Genomic DNA, 14,071 nt, shown 5'->3' on the forward strand with positions numbered 1-14,071 from the left:
TGGAAAGTTGAGCCCTCAAGATGGGTCTCTGAAAACTTCGTGCAAAATGAACAACCGTTCTGCGAGTGGATTTCACAGAATGGATGGACTGGGCTGTTTTTGGTTAGGGATGAAACCTATCCTGACCTGGTGAGGGAGTTTTACCACAACCTCAAAGTTGCAAATGACAACACTGACTACCTGTGCACTGAGGTGAAAAACAAAACCAATCAATGAACCTCCAACTGAGAATCCGTCCACTGTGCCATCTGAGGTTGCTGAAGCTGAGAAGAAGAAGAAAAAGGGAGCATGCTCGAAGGATATTCATACTGTCCCGAGAAAGATAAGGCTGATAGAAAGCAACAAGAGAAAAGCTGATCAAGACCTAGCTGAGTCAGCTGAGAAGAAGCTGCGAACAGCTGAAGAACCTGTTCTTGAAGGTCATGTTGCTCAAGAGGGGTCTCCACAAAATCAAGCCTCTGTTCCTCCCGTAGAGAAACAAGCCAAGACCCCTGTAAGTCCAAAAGAAGCTCCACTCCCACCTCAAACTCAAAGCAACTCAGCACTTGAGGTCAACACGCCTCGTAGTCCTGTCACTACACAAGGCCCTCAGTGTGAACCCACTTCTGCCAAATATGCACACCTTGGTGCCACTGAGTCAGGTCGGCGTGTCATCGCCTCAGCAAGCACTCTGCTTCAAGAATAAGCACCTACTCCATCAACTCCTGCTCAGTCCTCTCATCCACCTGTCACTCACCATATTCTGCGTGAAATCCATGAATTAATCAATCACTTCTCCTCTGTCCAGACGCAGCAACCCACACATGCTCAAATGACCAGAATGACTGAACTCTTGTTGGCTATGGTCAGTCATATGAATTCCTTGGAGGGTCAAATACGTGTGCTGCAGGATCAGGCCAAATCTCCTGCCCCTACCGTTAATTTGCCTACTGCTGATGCTGGCAAAACGGGGGAGAAAAGTGGCAACTAAGGAGAAGGAACTCTAGAGTGTTAGAGAAACTAGAGTGTTAAGTGTTAGAAGTTAGGAAGAAGAACTTTATCTTGTTTTGTTTTGTAATGTTTGTTTTTGTGTTGTTTTATTTTATGCCTAACTTGCCTAACTTCTGTTACTCCTGAAATACTTGCATTCATATTTTAACTGTTGATTATTCATCCTTTAAATGCCAAGTATTATATAAATGCATGCTGCATATAGATGTTTGAACTTGTCAAATATAAACCATTGAACAAATGATTCACTCAGCGCTCTGTCACTATACATCACTTCCGCTGAATACTGAGTAAAATAGAATATGACCCATAAGCTGACCTATAACTGAAAACTGATCTTAGGCTTATTCAGCTAAACCTTAGAATGTTTAGAATAAAACTAAGTCAGTAGTTCTGTCCTCACGGGGGAGTTCACTTAATTAAAAAGGTCAACTATCATGGGGGAGCTCATACTGAGTTCCTTGCTGATTAGTTTTGCCAACATCAAAATGGGGGAGTTTGTTGAAACACCTTTCCACAAGATTTTGATTTGACAAAATTAATTAAGTGAAAATTCTATAACACACTAAGTTTAAATGCTTTGATTTAGTGTTACTAATGTGTTTGTTCAATGTTGAGTTTATAATTATTATAAGACATAAAGATCATAAGGCCCAAGCCTTATATGGAAGTCAAGGCCCAAGTCAAACAAGCCCAAGATCACTCAGCCTGCGTATCTCCAAAACGCTACCGTTGAAGTAATGAAACGCATGCTGAGCAAAGAAGGATCGAGAAGATCCACGTAGACAACTTCGGTATGAAGCTGCTGAGCTGTCTCGACAAAACGTGCAGGACAGCTACTGACCATAAGACAGCTTCCAGACAAAGTATTTCCTCATTAGGTAAAGGTTAGAAGACACAACAAGCTGTCTGGTTGACATTACCCAAAATGGTGGAACATACTGACTCACTGACCGAAGAACAGAAGACGCTGGAATCTGATTGGCTAACGAGAACTGCTGGCAGACTCAGTGAAAACGACCTGTAGCCGTTTGTCTCCAACGGTTATTTCGAAATTCGAAATAACCAAAAGCTCTCATAGCTCTCTATAAATAGAGCATTCAGAATCCACATTCTTTAGAGAACTTTGAGCAAGAGCCGCTACGCTGACCAAACGTATACAAAAGTTCTCCATCAAAAGCAAAGAAAATTTCTTACACTACAAAGTCTATTCATTTGTGTAAAAGTCTAGAGTGATTGTTTTTCAATCATCTAAGGTGTTCTAGCAATTGTTGTTTAGGACAAAATCTTTATCATTTCTAGAAGTAGAAAGGAGAGGCTGGGTACTCGGTTTTAAGTACTCAGCGGAGAGATTAGGATTGAGTAGAAGTATAGAGGAAGGTACTCTTGTCATACTCAATTGCTGATATTGTAAAAGGGTTGAGGCTCTACCTTTAAAGAGCTCAGTAGAGGATTTGAAATCTCGGAGGTGTTCCGGGGACAGGACGTAGGCTTAGAAGAAGCCGAACCTGGATAAATCTGCTGAGTGAAGTTTTCTTAAACCTTAACTCCTTATTTATATTGCTTGCTTAAAACAAACTAAAACTGACCAAGTAAAAGAGGTCAAGCTGAGTTGTGCGCTACAAACGAGCAGGTTCAGGAATAGACTCTAAGTGCTATTTCCTGACCTAAGCAACGAAGCTGTCCTAGTCACTAGTTGACTAAGCCAGTGTCTTGCTGAGTGTTAAGTGCCGCTGTTTTATAAACTTTTCTTAAAGAAAAGAAATCTGCCCAAATTATTTTAAAAAGGTAAAATAGTTCCTAACCCCCCCTTGGAACTATATTTGCAACCTTACAAGGGGCTAACACTTGTCCCTCCTCATTCCTTGCTATTACCCCGACCCTTGCGATCAAGCCATTTTCCCTATAAGAAACATCACAATTAATTTTTGTAACACCTCGCGGGGGTGGATGCCAGATCTTGTAAGGGTCAAGAGGATTAGTTTCGGAATTTCGAGGTACATTTCCTACGTCGTTAACTCGCCAATCAATCATAAATTCCATTATTTTTGTTTGGAGCACCGCATCATCGATCCATTCATCCTCGTGCACCAGTTTGTTCTTGCGAAACCAGAGCCACCATATGACACAAACAGCACGTACCTGTTCCCCTGGCCGAAGAAAATCCATACACGCCTGAATCCACGACAGTGTATCAGCTGCTACAATTTTGTCAATCCGAATTGAAAACTCCATGTTCTTCCAAACCTACTTATTCTCCCTGCACATTTTAATCGCGTGAAGACCATCCTCTATTGACGAGGAGCACCTTGGGAATTTGGTTGAGCAAATAACTCCACATTTCGTAATTACAGCTTGTGTTGGAAGAATGTTTTTACATAATTTCCATAAAAAATGATGCAGCTTCAACGGAATGTCGATGGACCAAAGTTTCTTCCATAGCCCTTTATTCCCATGATAGGACAATGAAGTCCTATTTTCCTGAGCAGCACGAACTCGTTCAGCTAAATAATAGGATGATTTTACAGGAAAAAAACTCTCGTTCTCGTTAAACCCCAATACTGATCGTCCGAAGGCCGACGAAAACTTAACGAATTTTTTTTTTAATTTTAGCGACATCATCCGGAACAAAATACTTTAGTAACTCCTCTTTATTCCATTCGCAATCCTCCACTTGGATCAGCTCCTTTACCCATATTGGTTTATGGTTATGCAGGTTAATCAAGGGTTGCTTGGCATTTAGTCCAGGAACCCAATTATCCTCCTAGATTTTGATATCAACACCAGAACCAACCCGTTACATTAGGCCCTTACGCAATAACTCTTTAGTATCTAAGATACCACGCCACAAATAACTCATCTTTAATCCCTTTGACGCTTCCAAAAAAGGAGAGTGAGGAAAATATTTATCTTTCAACACCCAAGCACATAAAGAATTAGGAGATTTGAGTAACCTCCAACATTGTTTCGCCACCAAAGCTTTGTTGACAGATTTTAACCAACGAAACCCAAGCCCTCCGTCATCATTTGATTGGCACATAGCTTCCCAAGATAACCAATACAACGGTCTTTTATTTTCAGTTCCTCCCCACCAGAATCGACTAACCAGACGTTGAATATCCAAATAGAAAGAATAAGGAAGAATGAAACATGACATAATGTATTGGGGAATGGCCTGAATTGCCATTTTAATTAATATTTCTTTACCTCCAATAGACAAAAGTCGTTCTTTCCAACCGGCAAGCCATCACACAATTCTTTCCTTAATAGCCGAGAAGATAACCTTCTTTGATCTCCCAATAAGGGTGGGAAGCCCAAGGTACCTGAGCAAACCACTAGTCTCTCTCACCCCCCAATGTTGTCAAGATAGCCTCTTTCTGATTCCCTGGAACCCCGCTGCTAAAAAATATTTCAGACTTATCAAAATTGACCAACTGTCCCAAGGAACATTCATAATCTCTGAGAATAGTAGCAATAGTTCTTGCCTCCTCCAAATTATCCTTACCAAAGACAAGAGAGTCATCATCAAAAAATAAATGTGAAATTCCTGGGCCATTACTACTAATTTTTACCCCACTGAGTCTCCCTTAAGTTTTAGCATGTCGAATGGCAGCCGAAAGTCCCTCAACACAGATTAAAAACAAATAAGGGGAGATGGGGTCACCCTGACGAAGACCCCGTGTTGGCTGTAGTATCCCTCAAGAAAACCATTAACCCGAACAGACATAGTGACAGTTGAAACACACATCATAATCAAATCAATGATTTTTTTAGGGAAATTCATTATTTCCATCATAATCCTCAAAAAAACTCCATTCAGCCCTATCATAAGCTTTGCTCATATCAAATTTCAAAGCAAAATTACCATTCTTCCGTCTTAAAAGGCCTTTCATGCTGTGAAAAGCCTCAAATGCGATAATAGCATTGTCAGTAATGAGTCTTCCAGGCACAAAGGCAGATTGTGAATCATGGATAATGCTTGCTAAAACACTCTTTAACCGATTAGCCAAAGTCTTAGATATCATTTTATAGAGCATGTTACACAGAGCAATTGGGCGCAAATCTTTCACCATCTCTGGGTTTTTAATTTTAGGAATTAATGCAATAATAGTATGATTTATCGATATAGGCATAATTCCCGTATTGAGGCATTGCAATACCAGCTTAATCACATCTTCACCAATCAGATCCCAATAAGAACAATAAAAATTACCTGACATCCCATCAGGACCCGGAGCTTTTGATGGATGGATCTGGTGCAAGGCATGTATCACTTCTTCCCGAGTAAAAGGTTCACTTAGCTCCTCATTCTAGTCCTCACTCAACCTAGAATCCACCGCCTGAGCAAACCCAACTCCACCATTTGGAGAGGAAGAAATGAATAATTCACCAAAATAGTTTGTGATAACCTCAACAACCTGTGCCTAACCAGATACCCAATCACCATTGGAATTTTTAATCCTGTGAATGGTTTTATTTTGCCTCCTAGCCGATGCCTTTGCATGGAAATACATTGTATTACGATCACCAAATTTAAGCCACTCAGTTTGGGATCTTTGTTTCCACATTACTTCCTCCTTTTCAACAGCTTATTTAGCTGAACTCCCAATTCCTGCTCTCGACCCCGCTGATTAAGATCCATCGTCCTCTGGATAGCCTCAATCCGACCCTTAACCTCACGAATCTGATGATTCATTGACCCAAATTCAGTATGATTCAACTCAACTAAGTCACGCCCCACATCTTTCAGGCTTCTAGTTAATAGGAAGCCTCCATTCGCCGTTACCCTCCAACGATCGATGATAATTCTTCGACAGCCCGGGTCCCCGACCCATATATTTTCGAATCTGAATTAAGTTTTGTTGAAACACCTTTCCATATAATTTTGATTTGACAAAATTGTTTAAGAGTAATTAAAAAATATTCTAAACACACTAAGTTTAAATGCTTTGATTTATTCTACTAATGTGTTTGTTCAATGTTGAGTTAAATTGTTTATAAGACACAAAGATTAAAAGGCCCAAAGCCCAATACGGAAGTCAAAGCCCAAGTCAAACAGTTTAAGGCAACTGGGCCCGCATATGTCAAAACGCTGTCGTTATGTACAAAACGCAGCTCAGCGGAAGAAGGATCTAGAAGACCTTCATTGAGCAACTTCGGGACGAAGCTGCTGAGTTGATTCGACAAAGAGTACAAGAAAGCAGCTGAGCAAGAACAACTTCCAGACAAAGTGTTTCCACTTTGGGTAAAGTTCAGAAGACACAGAATGCTGTCTAGTTGACCTTACCATAAATGGAGAGACATTCTGCCGAGCTGACCAAAAGCTGACCGAGGACAGAAGATACTCAAATCTGATTGGCCGAGAGCTCTGAGCAAGACTGGGTGACAATGACAGGAAGCCGTTTCACTCCAACGGTTATTTCAAAATTCGAAATGACCGATGCTTCAGACGTCCCTATAAATAGAGCCCTTCAGTTGCTTCATTCTACACAGAACTTGATCAAGTCATTACGCTGACCAAAATTCTACTCAAAGTTCTGCAAGAAAAAGCAAAGCAATCTTACACTAAATTTCATATCTTTTGTGTAAAAGTCTAGAGTGATTATTCAATCATCTAAGGTGTCTTAGCAATCGTTGTTTAGGACAAACACTTATCATTTTTAGAATTAGAAAGGAGAGGCTGAGTACTCGGTTATAGTACTCAGCGAGAGATTAGGATTGAGTAGAGGTATAGAGGAAGGTACTCTTGTTATACTCAGTTTCTAAGATTGTAAAAGGTTTGACGCTCTACCGTTAAAGAGCTCAGTAGAGAATTCGAAAGCTCGGAACGTGTTCCGGGGATAGGACGTAGGCTTAGAGGCCGAACCTGGATAAATCTGCTGAGTAACATATTTCTAACCTTAAACTCCTTTATATATCTATTGCTTGCTTAAACAAAAACTGACCAAGTAAAGAGGTCAAGCTGAGTTGTGCACATTGAATATCTGAGCTCAGGAATAGACTCTAAGTGCTATCTCCTGACTCAAGTAAAGAAACTGACCTAGTCACCACTTGACTAAGCCAGTATCTTGCTATTCACTCAGCGCCGCTGTTAAAACCTTTTTCTCACGAAAAAGAAGTCTGCCCTAACAAAAAATTTTAAATAGTTCCTAACCCCCCCTTGGAACTATACTTGTAATGTTATAAGGGACCAACAAGTGGTATCAGAGCTTAAAAGCTCACTGTAAAAGGTTTAACCACCTTGAGCTGATCCCCACTATGGGCGAAAACAGCACTCGGTTTCTCCTAGGAAACCAAACAACTCAGATCTTACCTGAGGGGCTGTCCATTACTCGGCCTCCCCTATTCTTTGGGTCTAACTATACCTTCTGGAAGAATATGATGAAAAATTTCATTCAGGCTACAAATATGAGTGTCTGGCTATCCATAGTCCAAGGTCCATTTGTACTTGTCGAAGTTGTGGCTGGCCAAACAGTTGTTAAAGCTGAGGCCCAATGGACAGAGGATGATCTCAAGAAGCTACAAAATCATGCTTCGGCTATAAACATGCTTCACTGTGCGCTCGATGCTGCAGAATATAATAAAATTTCAGGTTGTGAGTCGGCGCAAGAGATCTGGAAGAAGCTGGAGGTCACCTACGAAGGAACCAATAAAGTAAAGGAGTCCAAGGTGAACCAGCAAATGAGACTGTACGAGCTGTTTGAAATGAACAATGATGTGGGAATATCTGACATGAATGCAAGGTTTACAAACATCATCAATGAGCTCAAGAGACTTGGGAAGTGTTGGTCCCTGGTAATTAGTTCCAAGGGGGGGGGGGGGGTTAGGAACTAATTTAACTTTTTCGTGTTTTAATTGAGCTGACAGGATGTTATTTTGAGAGTTTATTAACTCAGCCTTTGGTCAGCTTGGTGAGATATATCACAGGACAGCTGTGGTCAGATGTTGACCAAAGATGTTTCCTTGAGAGTTAGGAATTGACACTCTTGGAGGTCAGCTTCTAACTCAGCACCACTTACTTACTCAGGATCAGCTTAGGCAATTTATATGCTGAGTAAATAAAGCAAATAACACATGCAGTTATAAGAGAGAGTTTAGAGATTACTCAGTATCACTTATCCTGGTTCGGCCTCTCTGTCTACGTCCAGTCCCCAGAGTCCTCTGGGCTTTTTGAATCCAATACTGAGCTCTTTAAAGGTAGAGCACAAACCAATTACAAGGCAGTTGAATATGCAAGAGTACCTTCCTCTATTCGTCTACTCAACTCCTACTAAGTGCTACAACCCAGCACCTAGATTTCTCTCCTACTGAAATGCTTACAACCAAGCACTTAGCTTTACACTCTCAATATTTCTATTGATCACAGACTTGTTCCTTTTTGAACTAAAGAACACTTTAGATGATTACAACTCAATCTAGCATTTACACATAGAATAGAAACGTTGGTGTAAGATTATTTTTGTATTTGAGTGCTTTTGAAACTTTCTCTCTTGTATTTTTCTTTTGATGCTTCAGTATATTTTAAGTTCTTCGATTGTCCTTTTATAGAAGAAAATCTGTGGACTTGATTGTTTTGAAATGTCTTGACCGTTGCTACCAAAACGGCTCTTTTGGGGAACAATTTATGGAAAGCTTCAGACTGCACCTCCATTCCCTTTCTCTGTTTTCTTCAGGCGTCAGGTTTGTTTTCTAGCGTCTGGTTTGTCTGTTTGTGCCAGTTGTCTGTTTCCAATAATCCAATGTCCCATGACTCTCAGAATTAGTCTTTTAGGTATCTTCGAGGTTCCAATTATTGGTGCAGAATATTTGCAGACTTTGTCTTTTTGTGAACGAATCCTTCATGCTGTCCTGTTTGTTACTCAGCTTCGGTTGTTCATTTCGAATGTTCACGATTCATGCTGAGTTCCTTTACGGTCAGCTCCGTTTTGTTTAACCGCTCCTGAAGAAGTCTTCAGCTTTAGTCAGCTTCGTTTTGTTTCTGAATTTTAACTCCACTCAGCTTCTATTCTGTCGTGCTGAGTTCCTTTCTACTCAGCTTCGTTTGTGCTGACTTTTGTCCTGTCTTTACTTTATATATTTTTGCACTCAATATTTAACAAACATATTAGTACAATTAAATCAAAGCATCTAAATTTAATTGCCTCTTAATCATGGATGATTTTGTCAAATCAAAATCTTGTGGAAATGTGTTTCAACAAACTCCCCCATTTTGATGTTGGCAAAATACATAATTACGGAACTCAGTTATAATTTATCCCATGATTGATATTTTATGATATGACTCCCCCGTAAGGGTTGCATTCATTTTGTTTGAAATTTATTCTAAGCCTTCCAAGATCTAATTTAGACTTAAGACATTTGTACTGACTCAGTTTTGGAAGGATGTTGTCGTTCAGTTTATTTTTGGTGTTTGGTGTGTTTGACCTATCTGATTTGTTCTGTTCAAACTAGACTAGTCAGATCAGAAAGAAAAACAACTACTTGTAATATTGAAGTTTAAACAACAGAAACAAACAAACAAAAAAAGTTATCCAAACAACATTTAAAGACAGGATAATTTCTAGACATGGCTAAACAAGTTCTATTTCTTCTTTTTCTGAGCTGAGGGTTCAGCTAGGGCAATTCCTTTGTCTTTCTCTTTGCTTCCAGAGGTATTTCCTGCAGGCTGAGTTCCTGGTCTACTTGTCTCCCCCGTTTTGCTATCATCGGGTTGGTAAAGAAAGGTCTTATTTCTGGCGGCAGAGGAGAGATAGTTAGAGTAGCGATGAAGCCTTTTTGTGCTTTCACCCAAACTATCAATGACGGGAACGCTATCGTCCTGGACATGCCTAGGAACTCGAAGGGAGCTGCTGATCATACTGAGGAGACATTCATGGGCTTTGCTCAGGCAGGAGATTGAGCTGGTGATCTGACCATAAGATTGATGGAATAGTTTTAGCAGAGCAGAGTCATAAAACATGCGTTGGGCATTGTTGATCCGCATGGCCTTCATGATAGCTTGTGAAAAGCTCATGAGTTCTGTGTTGGAGACTGGATCAACATCCATCTAGGCTCTATCAATGTTCAGTAGTCTGACTGCCTCACTTAATTGGTCAATAGTACACTGGGAAGAGGAGGATACTAAATCACGTGTACTTGTCAGCTCAGTATGAAGCTTGGTGAAGCATTGTTGAAGTTCGGTAGAGGTGACAAACTCAGTATGGCTGGGTGGACTGGATTTGGTTAGTTCAGCATATAGCTTGGTGAAGCAATCTTGCAACTCAGCAGATGTTGCAGACTCAGTATGGGCAGTTGCTCTAGAGGGGGTCAATTCCGCTGCTAGCTTAACAAAACAGTTTTGAAGCTCAGTGGAAGTGACGTACCCTGAATTGTCTTCGGACAGTTGTTGAATTTTCCCTTCAAGAGTGTTCAGATGGGTGGCCATTGTAAGTACTGATTCAGTCAGTTTTGCCATTTGCTCTTGGTTTGGTTGCTGAGTCTGGACTGCAGTGATAATGTTAACCAGATCTTTTAGGCCTCGAAGTTCATTCAAAAGCTGAGTAATACCTGATAGGTGAGAGGACTCAGTTTGAGTAGATTGATGACCATCAGCTTGAGTGGGATGAAAATCTTCTAGCAAGGACTGAGCAGCAGCAATGACCCATCGGCCAGACTCAGTTGCATTCAAGTAAGCAAACTTAGTAGCATTGGACTCAGAGGCTGGTTCAGAATATGATGGTGGTGGAGGAGTTGGTTCTCTACCAGATTGAGTACCTTGATTGGTACCTGGACCTTGATGGGTATCTGGGTGAGTGGAGTCATCAACAGTTTGTGTTGGGAGTGGAACTTGATTTGATAAGTTACTCTTCTCAGCTTGAGTTGGATTTTCAGGGTTCTTGGCTTGTTCCTCATCCTGAGTAACATAGGCTTGCTTTTCCACTAGATCTTCTGGTAGAGACTCAGTTTCATTTGAGAAGTACTGGAACTGGATTGCAGAGAGGTCAGTTTCAGGTTCGTCAATGGGAAAATCGGTCATGAGATCAATTTGCTTTTGCGCTTTCTTTTTTAATCTTCGCCGGGTCTCAGTTTTTGGCGGTGAATGGTCAGTTTGAAGACCTGCACTGGACTCAGTAGCAACTGTCTCCTTTTCTACAGGTTGCTCATCATGGCCTTCAACAACATTACTTTCATTCTTTCTCTGCTCAGCATCATCCTGAGATACTTCAACATTGGGGTATCCTTCCTGCTCAGTATTAACTTTGTGATGCTCAACATGTTGCTCAGTTGCTTCCACAATCTCCTTTTCTTGGTCAGTTCCATGACCTTCAGGTTGAGTAGAGGCTAGTGGGACAGCTTCAACTATCTTTAAGGAGTTACCCTTTTTCTTCTTCTTTAAAGGGGTTTCTGGAGTTTCTTCACTCTCATCTGCAGGTTCTTCTTGCCTCTTTCTTTTCTCAGCATGCTCCTCAGCTTTGTCAGCTTTAGCTTTCTGTCTTGATGAAAGCCTTACTTTCTTTGGGACAGCATGAATGTCCTTGGAGCAGGTTTCTATAGCCTTCCTCTTCTTTCTTTTCTCAGGCTGAGCTGTTTCTGGTGACTCAGCATGAGCATCAACCTTTTCTACACGCACAGCTTCAGGCTCAATTTCTTGGTGCTCATCTTCTTCATCTTCATCAACATCCCCAGCTCCTTCATATCCCTTTAAGGGTTGATTGTACAACAGTCCATTTAGCAGAACAGCAGTAATTTCACTTCCCAAACTACTTGTTTCACCTTTCGTCTCAATCTGCTTGTCTTCAAGAATCTTTGTGATGAGGGATCCCAAGCGGAGTTTCTTACCACTTCGTTGAAACGCACCAACTAGAAAGACAAGAAGATTGAAGGGAGTGCAGGTCAACATGTGCCATATGAAGCACTGTTCGAAGTTTGATGCAGATGAAGCTGAGCTAAGTTTGGGGAAGATAAAGTTGGTCAGCATGAAGTGGACCATCTTTTGTTCTTTACCCATGCAGGTGCTGGGTATTTCCCCCTTATGATCTTTGGGTTTATAGAACCCCTTTAGTTTCTCAGATGTGGCTTTTGGTATTTTCTCCTTTGTCGTTCTAAATTGAATTCCTTCGTCTGGTAATTCTAGCAGTGTGGCTAGATAAGCAGGGGTTATTACGATTTTCTGACCTTTTACAGTGGTCTCCAAATAATCAGAGTCGTCCGCATCAACGCATAGATTTGAGTAGAATTACCGCACTAACTTAGGGTAAGCTGTTCCTGAGAGTGAGAAGAGACCTTTCCATTGGTTCTTTTCGATCCATTCACAGAATGGAGTCTCAGATGATACGAAACTTGGAGAGAACCATCGGCATTTTAAGACTTCCAGATTGTTGACCTTTGAGTGTACCTTGATCATTGTCCTCTCCCTTTCCATCGAAGGACCCGCGTGGTCAGTGGGTTTTTCTGTGTTTTGAGTTTTTGGGGTTTTCTTTTTGCTGGGAGACATTTTTGACGATTTTGAAATTTTTAGAGAGAAGGAAGTTTGATTTTTGGGAATTTCAGGTGTAAGGAATGACGAGTGGGGTTTCTTCTATCTTTTATATTAAATCATGAAAGCCCTAAATCATTATTTAGCCGTTTTTCTCCTAGGGACGTTCAATCGTCAGACATTCTGTCAATTATGACATCTTCGGCGCATGGGTTTTTGCCATTAATGTGCGTCTTCCCAAGGTGTCAGAGGTTACACATGTAGGTTCACTTTATGCGAGTGGGTTTCTACTAGGTTTTACTTAGAATTCGAAACATCCTAGATATTGAGTGCCTAGCTTTTGTGAAGATTATCGTACGTCACTCACTCAGCATGTGCATTTACTCAGTATAGAGTGATTACTCAATATGTTTTACTTACTCAGCATAGGATGTTTACTTAGCTTTTATGCCTACTCAGTATCGTTGCTTAATATGTATGCATGGGGTGGCTTTTTCATTTTTAAGCTTAGTAGGGAATAGATATTTTACTCAACATGGCATTTGCACAATCATTCGAAGTTCCACTCACATGGCAATCATTCAATACAGATTTAATTAGAGTGGATTTGACATACCAATTGCTTCCCTTAGTGTGTTGAATTGTTCTCGTGCCAAGGGCTTTGTGAAGATATCTGCAAGCTGATCATTTGTAGGCATGTAGGTTAGCTTGATCTCATCTTTTAGTACATGATCTCTGATGAAGTGATGTCTTATGCTGACATGCTTCATCCTGCTGTGTTGGACTGGGTTCTTTGATAGATCAATGGCACTTTTGTTGTCACATTTGATCTCTATTGTCTTTGTTTTGACACCATAATCCTCAAGCTGTTGCTTTATCCATAGGACTTGTGCAACACAGCTTCCAGCAGCCACGTACTCAGCTTCAGTTGTAGACAGCGCTACGGATGATTGCTTCTTGCTAAACCAAGATACTAGATAGCTTCCGAGGAAATGACATCCTCCTGAAGTACTTTTTCGTTCTAGCTTATCTCGTCCGTAGTCAGCATCAGAATATCCAATGAGTGTGAAGTCATTTGAGGTTGGATACCATAGACCTGCATCAACTGAGCTTTGCAAGTATCTAAAAATTCTTTTTACAGCAGTTAGATGAGATTCCCTGGGGTCAGCTTGATATCTAGCACAATAGCATACTGAGTATTGAATATCTGGTCTACTAGCAGTGAGATAGAGTAAGGAACCTATCATACCTCGATAGAGTTTACTATCAACTGACTTACTCTTTTCATCCTTGCATAGGACAGTATCAGTGCCCATGGGGGTTGATATTGGTTTGCAATCTTCCATGCTGAATTTCTTTAACATTTCCTTGGTGTACTTAGACTGACTTATAAATATGCCATTCTTACCTTGCTTGATTTGAAGTCCAAGGAAGAAGTTGAGTTCACCCATCATGGACATTTCGAACTCAGTTTGCATCTGTTGGCTAAATTCTTTGCACAAAGATTCGTCAGTAGCACCAAAGATTATATCATCAACGTATATCTGTGCAAGTAGGGTATGTTTACCCTTTTTCTTAATAAACAAGGTTGTGTCAGCTTTTCCCTTGACATAGTTCCTGGTCAGC

Source organism: Euphorbia lathyris, chromosome 7, assembly GCF_963576675.1.
Source record: "Euphorbia lathyris chromosome 7, ddEupLath1.1, whole genome shotgun sequence".
NCBI lineage: Eukaryota > Viridiplantae > Streptophyta > Magnoliopsida > Malpighiales > Euphorbiaceae > Euphorbia > Euphorbia lathyris.